Consider the following 12,451-nt stretch of genomic DNA (forward strand, 5'->3'; position numbering starts at 1 on the left):
CACCTTGCTGATACCCCAGGGGCTGGTATGTAATATACTCCATCTCCCCACTGGGCCCGGAGCCACCAGAACGAGCCACCCGTTCTCTATAATGACTATAAACACCTCTCTGTCTGCTCCTCACTTGGGCCGCAACGCACAGCTCCCAGAGTTCAGTCTCTCTTTGTTCAAGGTAATGGGAAACCCCGATTCACGGCCTGTTTCCCGTGTTCACAGCTCATAAGCCCTTTTTTTCTTCTCTCTCTCTTTTTTTTTTTTTTTTGCCACAGACTAACAGTGAGTTTTTAAGATGAATTTCCTTTCTCCTTTCGCGAACCATGATCACTTTGCCCTCCTGCCACCTTCTGTCACTTCTGTCCTCCCCGGCTACCCGGAGTTGCCACGGACAGGCTCAGACAGGCTCACCTCGAACTATCTTCCTGACTGAGGTGAACTTCTGATCTGGAGACTTGAATTTGTGCAGTTTTGTGGTCAGCGGCTGCCGTGTGCCAAGCACTGAGAAACCAAGGTTGGCTAGGTGTTCCTCTCTCTCTCCTTTTACTTTTCCTTCCTGCCCTTCTAAGCAAATTTTTCTGACCCTTCCCCTTGAAAGTGCTGGGGGTACGTAAAGAACAGAAATTTATTTCTCAATTCTGGCGGCCAGCAGTTCAAATTCAAGGTGCCAGCAAATTTGGTTTCTGGCAAGAGTCCTCTTCTTTGTGCAGAAGGATGGGGTGGGAGGAGGGAGGCATCTGGGCTCCCTGATGTCTCTCTCTCTTTTTTTTTTTTAAGATTTTATTTTATTTATTTGAGAGAGAGAGAAGCGGACTCCCCACTGAGCAGGGAGCCGGATGCAGGGCTTGATCCCAGGACCCTGAGATCATGACCTGAGCCGAAGGCAGACGCTTAACCAACTGAGCCACCCAGGCACCCTTCTCATGTCTCTTCTAAGATAAGGACATTGATCCTATCAGATCGGGCCCCCCTGCCACCTGACGTTCTCATTTAACCTTAATGACTTCCTTGGAGACCCCATCTCCAAAGACAGCCACTCTGGGGGTTAGGGCCCCAACATACAAGTTTTGGGGAGACAAAAACACAAACATTCAGTCCATAACATGGATGAACCTTGAAAACATCGTGCTAAGTGAAATAAGCCAGGTACGGAAAGACACATACTGTGTGTTTCCACTGATGTGAGGTACCTCGAGAGGATAAACTCAGAGAAAGTAGAACGGTGGGGGCTGGGACTGGGGGAGGGGAGTTTTTGTTTAATGGGTACAAAGTTTTTTTGGGGATGATGAAAAAGTTTTGGGTAGAGATGATGGTGTTGGTCACACACATTGTGAGTATATTTAATGCTGTTGGATTGTACACTTAGGAATGGTCCAGTACATTTGGTTCTATACATTTCTTTTACCAGAGTACAAAATAATAAATAATAAATAAATAAATAAGTAAGTAAGTAAATAAATAAATAAATAAATAAATAAAAGAAGGAAAAAAGAACGAAAAGGGGAGAGCCAACAACACCCAGCCCCCTCAGTTCCAGGAGAGACTTCCCAGCTTGACAAGGAGCAGTCCTGTTACTAGAGGCCAGGTGGGCCCAGGGGTTCCATGCCACAGGTGTTGTGCGCCAGCAGGAGGGGACAGAAGGTGACATCCCAGACAAGGGTCCTTGGTGGTTCCCTGGAGGGGCCGCTGCACAAAGCCCCCAGGTTCGCACCCAGGAGAAAGTCTTACTTTGCCCAGCTCAGAGTAGGGTAATCCTACGTCCTGCGGATTGCTCACTTCTCATGTTTTCTCATCGATTTTTATACTCCTCACAGTCCTGTTTGTCTCCCCAAAGTAAGGTAATTTGCAGTGAGATCCTCAGGCATTTCTCATTTCCACGGTAATCCTCTGAGAATGTTTTGAAGTCTCCTTTCTTAGAAAGAACTATTCCCAGACCATCCTCCTTGGCCATCAGAACTGCTTTCTGGGAGCTCCTTGGTGGCTCAGTCGGTTAAGCATCTGCCTTCAGCTCAGGTCATGATCGCAGGCTTCTGGGATCGAGCCCCACATCGGGCTCCCTGCCCAGTGGGGAGCCTGTTTCTGCCGCTCCCCCTGCTTGTGGTCTCTCGCTCTCCCTCTCTCTGTCAAATTAATTAATTAATTTTTAAAAAATCTTACAAAGAAGAACTGCTTTCTGGAGTCTTGGTTGCATGGTGTCCGGCGCCTTCTTCCAGTATCCTTTCTGAGAGGCCATGCCCTTTGGTCTTCCCCCTGTTGAGGTAAGGGGAAGGAAGTCCCCCAGTCCTGGCCCCCACCATTCTGCTTTCTCTTTATGAATTTGTTCCAGTCCAGAATTCCTTACTGTTTGTGCGGAGGCGTCCAGTGAGCAATGAGTTCTTTATTTAAATATATACTTAGGACACATGGTTTTATTCGTTGTCAGATGCTGTGGGCTGAATTGTGTTCCCCCCAAATGCCCATGTTGAAGCCCTGGCCCCCGGTGTGATGGTATTTGGAGGTGGGGCCTTTGGGAAGTAATTAGGTTTAGATGAGGTTATGAGGGCGGGGGTCCCCACGATGAGGTTACCGCCCTTGTCAGAGGAGACCCAGAGAGCTTGTTCTCGCTCTCTCTCCACCCCTTGAGCACCCAGGGAGACCTCAGCTGGCTGGCCGCAAGCCAGAGAGAGAGCCCTCCCCCGGGACCGAGGCTACTCACACCTTGATCTTGGACTTCCCAGCCTCCAGAACTGTGAGAAATTAATGTCTGCTCTTCAGCCCCCCAGTCTGTGGTACTCTGTTCTCGCGGCCCACGCTGACCAAGACCTTGGTCAAGAGTGTTCTTTCTGGGTATTTTGCTGGTGGTGCTTTTGTTTATTTCAGACTTTTCCTTTTGAAATCATTATGGACTCACAGCAGATTGCAAAGGTCACATGTACCCTTCACCCAGCTTCCCCCGGGGTTCCTTTCTGAGTAACTGTTAGGATATCAAAACAGAAAATTGCATCGGGGGGCGCCTGGGTAGCGCAGTCGTTAAGCGTCTGCCTTTGGCTCAGGGCATGATCCTGGCGTTCCAGGATCGAGTCCCACATCGGGCTCCTCCGCTGGGAGCCTGCTTCTTCCTCTCCCACTCCCCCTGCTTGTGTTCTCTCTCGCTGGCTGTCTCTCTGTCACATAAATAAATAAAATCTTTAAAAAAAAAAAAAAGAAAATTGCATCGGGACAGTGAGTGCGTCTGGTTCTGTGCCATTTGATCACCCGTGACCACCACTGTTACCGAGGTCCCGGGCTGTTCACCACCATGGAGATGAACCCCTGCATATCCCCTCCACCATCGCCAACCCCAGCAGCCACTCATCCCTTCCCATCCCGGGAACTCCCATCATTGCAAGGATGTGACATAAATGAAATCATCCAGTGTCCTTTTCAGCTTGGCTTTTTTCTCTCAGGACGGCCCCTGGGAGGTCCACGCGGTTGTTGCATGTCCATGGGGGGGCGGGTAGGATTCCGTGGTCTGCACGGACCATGGTTTGTCTGGCCATTTACCCCGCAGGACATCTGGGTGATTTCCAGTTTGGGGCTATTCCTGAATAAAGCTGCCACAGATGGTCACATACAGGTTGCTGTCTGGCCATATGTTTTGTGTTCCTCTGAAATTAATACCCGAGGGTGCTGTTTCTGCCATTTTCTCTGCACACTGCCCCGCTGTTTTCCAGGCTGGTGGCACCATTTCCCTTCCCGCTGTGACCCAGCTTCCACACGCCCTCGCCGGCTGCAGAGCTGTCTCTCTGGTCTTGGCCCTGCTGTACTGCTGTCTCCTGGTGGCTTTGCGGAGCACCTTTTCCTGCGCTTTTTTACCATCTGTAGGTTTTCTTTGGGGCAATGCATCTCATCCCTTTGCTGATTTTCTAAATGGATCGTTTGTGTTTTTATTACAGAGTTTTGAGAGCTTGTTGTATGTCCTACGTGCTAATCTTGGGTCGGCTAGGCGGCTTGCAGATAGCCCGGCCCCTCTCCCCCATCCTTTTAACGAGTGAAAGTTTCTGGTTATGATGAAGTCAATTTAAAGGTTTTTTTGTTGTCGTTGTTCTTTTGTGGATCAGCCTTTCGGTGTCTTATCAAAGAACACCTCATGAACCAAGCCCTAGTTCCTGAAGATTGTATCCTTTGTTACCTGTGAAGCATTTTATACTGTTAACATTTTTCATATCAGTGTGGTCCACTTTGAGTTCATGTTTGGGAAAAGCATGAAGTTCAGGTTGTGGTTCATTTTTATTCTCCAGGCACACAGGCATTATTGTCCTATTTTTAACTTCCAAAATTATCCACAGATTAGTAATACAGACTATTTTGCGGTATCTTTTTTTTTTTTAAGATTTTATTTATTTATTCGACAGAGATAGAGACAGCCAGCGAGAGAGGGAACACAAGCAGGGGGAGTGGGAGAGGAAGAAGCAGGCTTCCAGCGGAGGAACCTGACATGGGGCTCGATCCCAGAACGCCGGGATCACGCCCTGAGCCGAAGGCAGACGCTTAACGACTGAGCCACCCAGGCGCCCCTATTTTGCGGTATCTTAATTCACAAGTATATCACTCGCTGGCATAACCCACATGTCCTGCATGGTATTCCTGCAAAAAATTCATATATGCTATTAACATTATTCTTTTGCTGTGTGGAAGGGATTTTTCGAACCCAGATCTTAGGATCAGTCACTATTAAACATTATTTCTCAATTTACAAAACCATTTATACCAGGAGCGATTAACTGTGGGTGGCGGCATTATGGATTATTTCTCCTTTTATGCCTTTTTGTGATTTTTAAGTTTTCTGCACACATAGTACTCAAGAAGATAAGCACTTTTTTTTTTATGGCGTTTACTGGGTTTGACGTAATTTGGGAATAGAAGGCTCGTGAATGATTTTTATTGGCTAATACCGGGTTTAGGAAGAGTATTCTTTCTGGCTCACGCTTACCTTCTAAGCCCCAAGATGCTTTTTTTTTTCTCCTTTGTCCCCTGAGGCACAGGGTTAAGGTTTTTCGTTGTGTGGTGTTTCTTTCTCTTCTATAGCTTTGTCTGTCTTCATAACATCTTGCTTGTGTAACGTCAAAATAAAGCAGGGCAGAGAAATCAATGAGTTGTCTTGGAATCGATTTAGTCTATTCTCAGGTGGCTGGAAAGCCAGGAACTGTGAACCGAAGACTTCATTTTGTCTCAGATTTTCTTAATTGTCTCTCGAACACTTGCCCGAAGCGCGTGCTTGCTAGAACTCTCCAGAGACAGGCGGCAATCTCAGCCTGAAAGAAAAGTCTTCACTGAGACAAAGGATGGGGGCAGGGATGGGGACACAGGCCCTCAGTAAAGATGAGAAAAGTAGCAGTTATTTTGAAGCCAAGCCTTTGAAACGGCTGTGCAGCTGGGGAAGGCCATTCCCGCCTAAAGCTGCCACTTGGCTGGTCCCTTTGTGTGGCCTTTTGCAGAAAATTGGGGGGAGGGGGACTTCTGTGCCAGGGCCCAGCTGCCTTCAAAAGATGTTCCCAGTTGCTTTCCCATTGAGCAGCTGAAGGAATCTGCCATTGAGAATATGAAATTCTTGCTGCAAAGTCAATATTTTTAGAAACAAGTATGCTTCTAGATTGTAGAAGACAGTTTAAAGCCAGTTAAGATGGTCACTGGATATGTCACATAGGGCTTCCTCCAAAAAGGAGCAACAGGTTTGTAACTATAAAGTCTCGTTAACGAGCGTTCCTTGTGAATCCTTACGATTCTACCAGAGCTAATGGGTCGTGCTTGTGTATCGGGGAAAAGTCTGTAGCCTAAAGGACCTATGAGAGACCAGGGTCATGCTGGCAGTACAACTATGCTGGAAATTAGCCCCTCTGAACCTGAACTTCACAGTGCGGGGCCTGAAGCTCGAGCAAAGCATGGGAATACCTCATTTTATCGCACTTTGCAGATACCGCGTTTTTTACAAATTGAAGATTTGTGGCAAGCCTGCTTCAAGCATGTCTGTCCGGGCCATTTTCCCTCACTTTGTGTCTCTGTCACGTTTTGGTAATTCTCATACTCTTCTAAACTTTTTCTTTATTCTCTTTGTCATGGTGATCTGTGATCTGTGAAAGCTCAGGTGATGGTTAGCCTTTTTTTAACAATAGAGTGTGTGGGTTTGTTGTTGGTTTTTTTAAAGATTTTATTTATTGTCAGAGGGAGAGAGCATAAGGGGGGGGCGGGTTAGCACAAGCAGAGGGGAAAGCAGGCTCCCCGCTGAGCAGGGGGACCAATGCGGGACTCAGTCCCAGGACTCTGGGATCATGACCTGTGCCGAAGGCAGACGCTTCACCAACTGAGCCACCCAGGCACCCCAATAATAAAATGTTTTTTTTTAAGGGGTGCCTGGGTAGCACAGTCAGTGGAGCATGTGACTCTTGATCTTGGAGTTGTGAGTTTGAGCCCCACGCTGGGTGTGGAGATTACTTAAAAATAAAAATATTTTTTAAAAGGTGCTTTTTAATTAAGGGATGGCTATTGTTTTTAGACGTAATGCTATTGCACATTTCATAGTTGACAGCGTAGTATGAGCATAACTTTTATAGGCACTGGGAAACCAAAAAATTCCCGTGACCCGCTTTATCACGGTGGGTCTGGAAGTGAACCCACCGTATCTCCGGGGTTCGTAAGTAGGATCATGCTGTCTGTCACACAGGCTTAGCCATCCTTAGTGCTCACAGAGACCACTCTTCCAGACACCAAGACAAAACAGGTTTTAAAGAATCATCATCATGAGAACAGGCTGCTGTCTGTGTTGCTGAGAACAACGTGTATTTTTTTTTCCTCTCTGGGCAGAGAACTTTTTCCATTTTCTCTGCTTGCTTCTTATTTTTGTCCCTGCCCCTTCCCTGGGTCCCCTCGTAGAAACGGCTCTGCGGCACAGTCTCTGCAGCGGGCCCGGCGCGCCGATCGATGGCCCCTCTCAGCAGTGGGCAGACGGTGCTAATTAGGCTCGGAAGCCGCTCTTCATGGCAGTGCAGACAGTGCTAGGCAGCCGTGCGCCCGACTTCCACGCCGTGGCCCGGATCCCAGCACCACGCCACGGCCCGTCCGGCCCGCCATGGCTGTCTGGTTTCGGAAAACACGATGGTGGGGCGAATACGCTCAGAGCCAAGGGCAAGAGCGACTGGCTCACGCTAGGTTCTCCTCCTGCAGAAAGATGGCTCTGGCTCACGGAGTTTATTCATTTGCTTGATAACTTGACCAAGATGGGCCTCACATACCCTACGATCCCCCCAGTTAAGTGTACCGTTCAGTGGCTTTTCGTAGAGTCACAGTCCCCACGATTGGCATTTGATCCCCCAAGAGAACCCTTACACCCGTTAGCCGTCACCCTGCATTCTCCCCCCAGGCCTGCACAACTGTTAAACTGCCTTCTGTGTCCTTGGATTTGCTGGTTGTGCCCATTTCCTGGAGGCGGGCTCCTACGATCTGCGGTCTTTTGTGTCGGGCCCTGCCACGCGGCAGAGCGCCGGGTTCGTCCACGTGATAGCCAGGATCAGTGTTTCATTCCTTTTATGGCCGAGGGATACTCCGTGGTATGAACAGACCACATTGTGTTTCTCCGTCCTTCGGTTGACGGACATCCGGGGTCGTTTCCACGTGGGGCTGTTGTGAATTACACTCCCGGGAGCGTGTATGTACAGGTATTTGTGGGGCAATACCTGGTCGCTTCTGTTGGGCACATACCCAGGAGTGGAACGTAAGGTGACTCTCTGTTTACCTGTTTGAAGAACCACCAGTTTTCCAAAGTGCTGCGCCATTGTGACTTCCCACCAGCCGTCCCACAACTTCCATGTGTCTAGGTGTAGGAAAACTGCCCCCAGAGAATGTTCAAGGCTCCCAGCCCTGGCAGGCAGACCTCTGGGCCCTGGGTGCCTGGTGTTTGAGGGTATCCAGGATTTGTTTTAGCCAGATACGGTAAGCCATGCAGGTATGCATATGACTGACTGCCAGGAGAGAAGTTTGTACGGAGCGGGAGGCAGGACACGCCACCGAGGGCCACAGTGGGAGGCCCTGGGGTCAGTCAGAAGCCAGAGGGCATGATGGGAAGACGTGGGCAAGAGCCTTTGCTGTGGTTTCTGTGGGGAGGAATGGGTGGGGGTAAACAGGCTTAGGATTGGCTAGTTTGAAAAATCTCAGTGGGCCCTGGGGCATAGGGGCTGTCCCTAGTTGTCTGGCACCTGCCCCAGGGGTGTTCAGGGCAGGGGGACGGTGGCCCGGAGTGCGAGAGCCCCATATTCTAGGGGTTCAGCGTGTGGGCTCTGGATTGGTGGGCTCGCATGTGAGAGGCGCTCTTGCAAGTGAGTCCTTGACTAGCACTTGGAACCCGCCAGCCCTGGGAGGGGCAGGCTTTCCTGGGTCAGCAGGGGCCCAGCTGTCAGATCATCAAAAACACAGAATAGAAAGACGTGGTTGAAACAGCCGGGCTGTGGCAGAGGCACCAACACGTGTCCGGATCAGGCAGTTATTTCTGTGGCCGTGCAAGGTACAGAGAGACTCAAATAGTGATTGTCCAGTCCACAATAGCTAAATCGTGGAAGGAGCCGAGATGCCCTGCAACAGATGACTGGATTAAGAAGTTGTGGTCCATATATACAATGGAATATTACTCAGCTATCAGAAAGAACGAGTTCTCAACATTTGCTACAACATGGACGGCACTGGAGGAGATAATGCTAAGTGAAATAAGTCAAGCAGAGAAAGACAACTATCATATGATTTCTCTCATCTATGGAACATAAGAACTAGGATGATCAGTAGGGGAAGAAAGGGATAAAGAAGGGGGGGGTAATCAGAAGGGGGAATGAAACATGAGAGACTATGGACTATGAGAAACAAACTGAGGACTTCAGAGGGGAGGGGGGTGGGGGAATGGGATAGACCGGTGATGGGTAGTAAGGAGGGCACGTATTGCATGGTGCACTGGGTGTTATACACAACTAATGAATCATCGAGCCTTACATCGGAAACCGGGGATGTACTGTATGGTGACTAACATAATATAATAAAAAATCATTTAAAAAAAAAAAATAGTGATTGTCCACCCCTTATTTTAAGTCTTAGTTAAGTACTTTGAGAGGGGCAGTGGTGGCTAGACCCTCCAGGGGAAAAGAATGATGTATCCCAAGAGGCCATATTGCTGCCAAATGAGGAGCATTATGTTTTCCTGTAAAAAGGCCCCCCAGCTCGGATACTTTTTGGGCGTATGTGTATAATAGGTCCTAAAAGGCCGTACAAAGAGTATCAGCGCTCTAAAGAAATACGGTATGTATTTGAGCAAACAAGGGGGTTCTAAAACGTCACCATAATTTCTCACTCGACACCTTTCTTGTATACAGTCAGTCCTCCTTTATTCACGGATTCTGTATTTCCAAGCGTACCTACTCGCTCAAATTTATTTGTGACCCCCAAATCCACACCCATGGGGCCTTCACAGTCGTGTGCGGGCATGTGTGGTGAAAAACATGAGTCACCCACCATGCATGAGGCGGGACAAGGTGACACCCTGCCTTCTTGTCCCAGCTTGTACTGTAGACAAGTGTCGTTAATGCCATGCTCTTCGCATTTTTGTGCTCTCCATTGGTGGTTGGGCTGCTTAGAATGGCCCCCAAGCGTCGTGCTGAAGGGCCGTCTGCCATTACCGAGTGCAAGAAGGCTGTGATGCCTCGGACACGGAGAATCCACACGTGAGATACGCTCTGTTCAGGCCTGAGTTGTAGTCCTGGTGACTGTGAGTTCAATGGTAATAGTCAGTGATCAATAGCGTATATTAAATAAGGTGTCTTTCAAGAAAAGCACACATAAAACAAGGTTACGTACTGAGGGGTTGATGGAAGTGTAGGCAGAAGCTCCCAGGAGCCCAACTTTGCGTCTCCCCTAGGAGCAGATTCAGCACTGGCTAATTCATGCCCGCTGCGACTCCACGGAACGTCGCCACGGTGAATACTGAGAATCAGCTACAACTTTTTATTTTGAAATCATTTAAGATTCACAGAAAGTGGGGAGTCTGGGTGGCTCAGTTGGTTAAGCGTCTGCCTTCGGCTCAGGTCGTGATCCCAGGGTTCTGGGATCGAGCCCCACATCGGGCTCCCTGCTCAGCGAGGAGTCTGCTTATCCCACTGCCTCTGCCTGCTGCTCTCCCTGCTTGTGCTCTCTCTCTTTCTCCATCAAATAAATAAAATAACATCTTTAAAAAAAAAATAAAGCCCCAGGTATCCTTCTCCGAGCCTCCCCCAGTGATAATCTCTGATAACCACTGATAATCCACGGTCAAAGCCAGGACACTGGCGTTGGTAGGCTGTCGTTAACTCAGGGACAGACCCTATTTGGGTTTTGCCGGTTGTTACATTGCACTGTTTACTGAGGGAAAGGGAATGTATAGTTCTATGAATTTTTTTTTAATTTTATTTATTTGAGAGAGGGAGAGCACACGAGCACGGGGAGGGGCAGAGGGACAAGCAGACTCCCTGCTGAGCGGGGAGCCCGACATGGGGCTCCATCCCAGGACTCCGAGATCATGACCTGAGCCGAAGTCAGACGCTTCACCGACTGAGCCACCCAGATGCCCTAGTTCTATGAAATGTTATCCTTGGCATATGCAGATCTGAGTAACCAGCACCACAGGCAGGATGCAGAACTGTTCCCAAAGAAGCAATGATTTCTTTTTTTCAAACTGTGGTAAAATATACATACACATCAAATTGACCATTTTAACCATTTTTTAAGAGTATAGTCCAGTGGCATTAGGTACGTTCACATTGGTGTGCCACCACCCCCAACGTCTGTCTCCAGAACGTTCCATCTCCCCACACGGAGACGCCGTCCCCAGGAAGCACGGACTCCCCAGCCCCGGCCCCAGCCCTGGCTCCCACCAGCTCCTCTCTGTCTGTGTGGACGGGACTCCTCTGGGGACCTCCTGGGAGTGGGGTCCTGCAGGATGTGTCCTTCTGGGTCTGGCTGCTCTCGCTGAGCACAGTGTCCTCGGGGTCCCTCCACGTCGTGGCAGGTGTCAGGATGTCCTTCGTTTGTAAGGCTGAATAATATTCCGTAAAACAATGATTTCTTGACCTGTTTTGTGGGAGGCACTGTCCTCCGTTCTACTGGGGAAGCAGATAATGGATGATCAGAATAAAGAAATGATGTCGTATGTTAGAGGGGGGCAGCTTATCATTCATTCTTTCCGCCGAAATTCTATCCCTTGTGCCCCGGAGTCCAGTGGCACCTGGTGTCCCTAATCATGACCCTTGGACACGGATACCTCCAAGTATCTTCTCCATTATCAAGGGAAGGTTTAAGTTACAATAGATTTAGTGTACCCATCATTCATTAAAATTCTTTGGGAATGGTGATTCCCAGAGGGTGTTGATGATGACACTTCCTCCTGTGGACTGTGATTAAAGCAGAACCCATCTGACTTCAGGCAAGATCTCGGCTCACAGGAACACTCTGTCACCCAGGCAAAGGACTCATTTCAGGGTTTGTCCCATGTTTGTACATTCGGGTCATAATTGCCTGGGGGGTTTCAAGTGGTATAGAAATGGCAGGAAATGCCTGCCCTGGACCAGGGAGACCTCGATTTACGACTTTCACCTTTATGAATATGGGTGTTCGTATAGGAATGATATCCTCAGCACCTTTGTCTTGGCGATAATAGTAATTGTTAGCCACTTAGGATCCTGACGCCGGGACGTCTGAAGTCACCGACCAGATGTCCCCTTCACCATGCGGGGCCGTGTTAATGAATGGCTGTGAATCTGTGCTCCATATGGAACACGGTGTCACCTGCTTGCTGGTGCAGTTTCCGCTGGTAAGCTTTGCTCATGACTCCTTGACCAGAAATGTTCTCTCCGACACACACCCGCCTGTACACTTGCAACCGGCCTGCATTTCCACCTAAGTTAAAACTCTCTGGGGACACCTGGGTGGCTCAGTCGGTGAGGCGTCTGCCTTTGGCTGAGGTCATGATCCCAGGGTCCTGGGATCGAGCCCCGCATCAAGCTCCCTGCTCTGAGGGGAGCCTGCTTCTCCCTCTCCCTCTGCCTGCCACCCCCTGCTTGTATTCTCTCTCTCTTTCTCTCTCAAGTAAGTAAATAAAATCTTAAAAAAAAAAAAAAATCTCAGAATGTTGAATCCCACTCCCCAAAAAAGCTCTTGAAAGAAGTACATTCATTTTTCTCTGGTGCTGGTCCCTTACCCAACCCTAAAGGTCGTGGTCTGCATGCTGCAGAGAACCACAGTCCCCACTGCTTTACCTGTGTGACAGAAACCCATGGGGGGGTGCATCGGGGACCCAGGAGCCAGGTCGGAAAGGCTAGTGGACAGATCTCTTGCTAACGCTGCTGGTTATCCTTGCCTGGAGGAGTGCTTTCAAGTGTGCCCTTCACCCTGAGACTGAGCGAGCCAAGCAGTCCGTCTCAGCCAGACTCGATTT

General features: G+C 49.0%; 1 protein-coding gene across 1 annotated transcript in view; it reads left to right on the forward strand.

Annotated features, from left to right (window-relative positions):
* Positions 1-12,451, forward strand: part of ARHGEF18 (Rho/Rac guanine nucleotide exchange factor 18) — an 85,668-nt gene that overhangs the window by 50,405 nt on the left and 22,812 nt on the right. The gene's annotated exons all lie outside the window — the stretch shown is intronic.

Source organism: Ursus maritimus, unplaced genomic scaffold (genome assembly GCF_017311325.1).
Source record: "Ursus maritimus isolate PB19 unplaced genomic scaffold, ASM1731132v1 scaffold_14, whole genome shotgun sequence".
In the NCBI taxonomy this organism is placed as follows: Eukaryota; Metazoa; Chordata; class Mammalia; order Carnivora; family Ursidae; genus Ursus; species Ursus maritimus.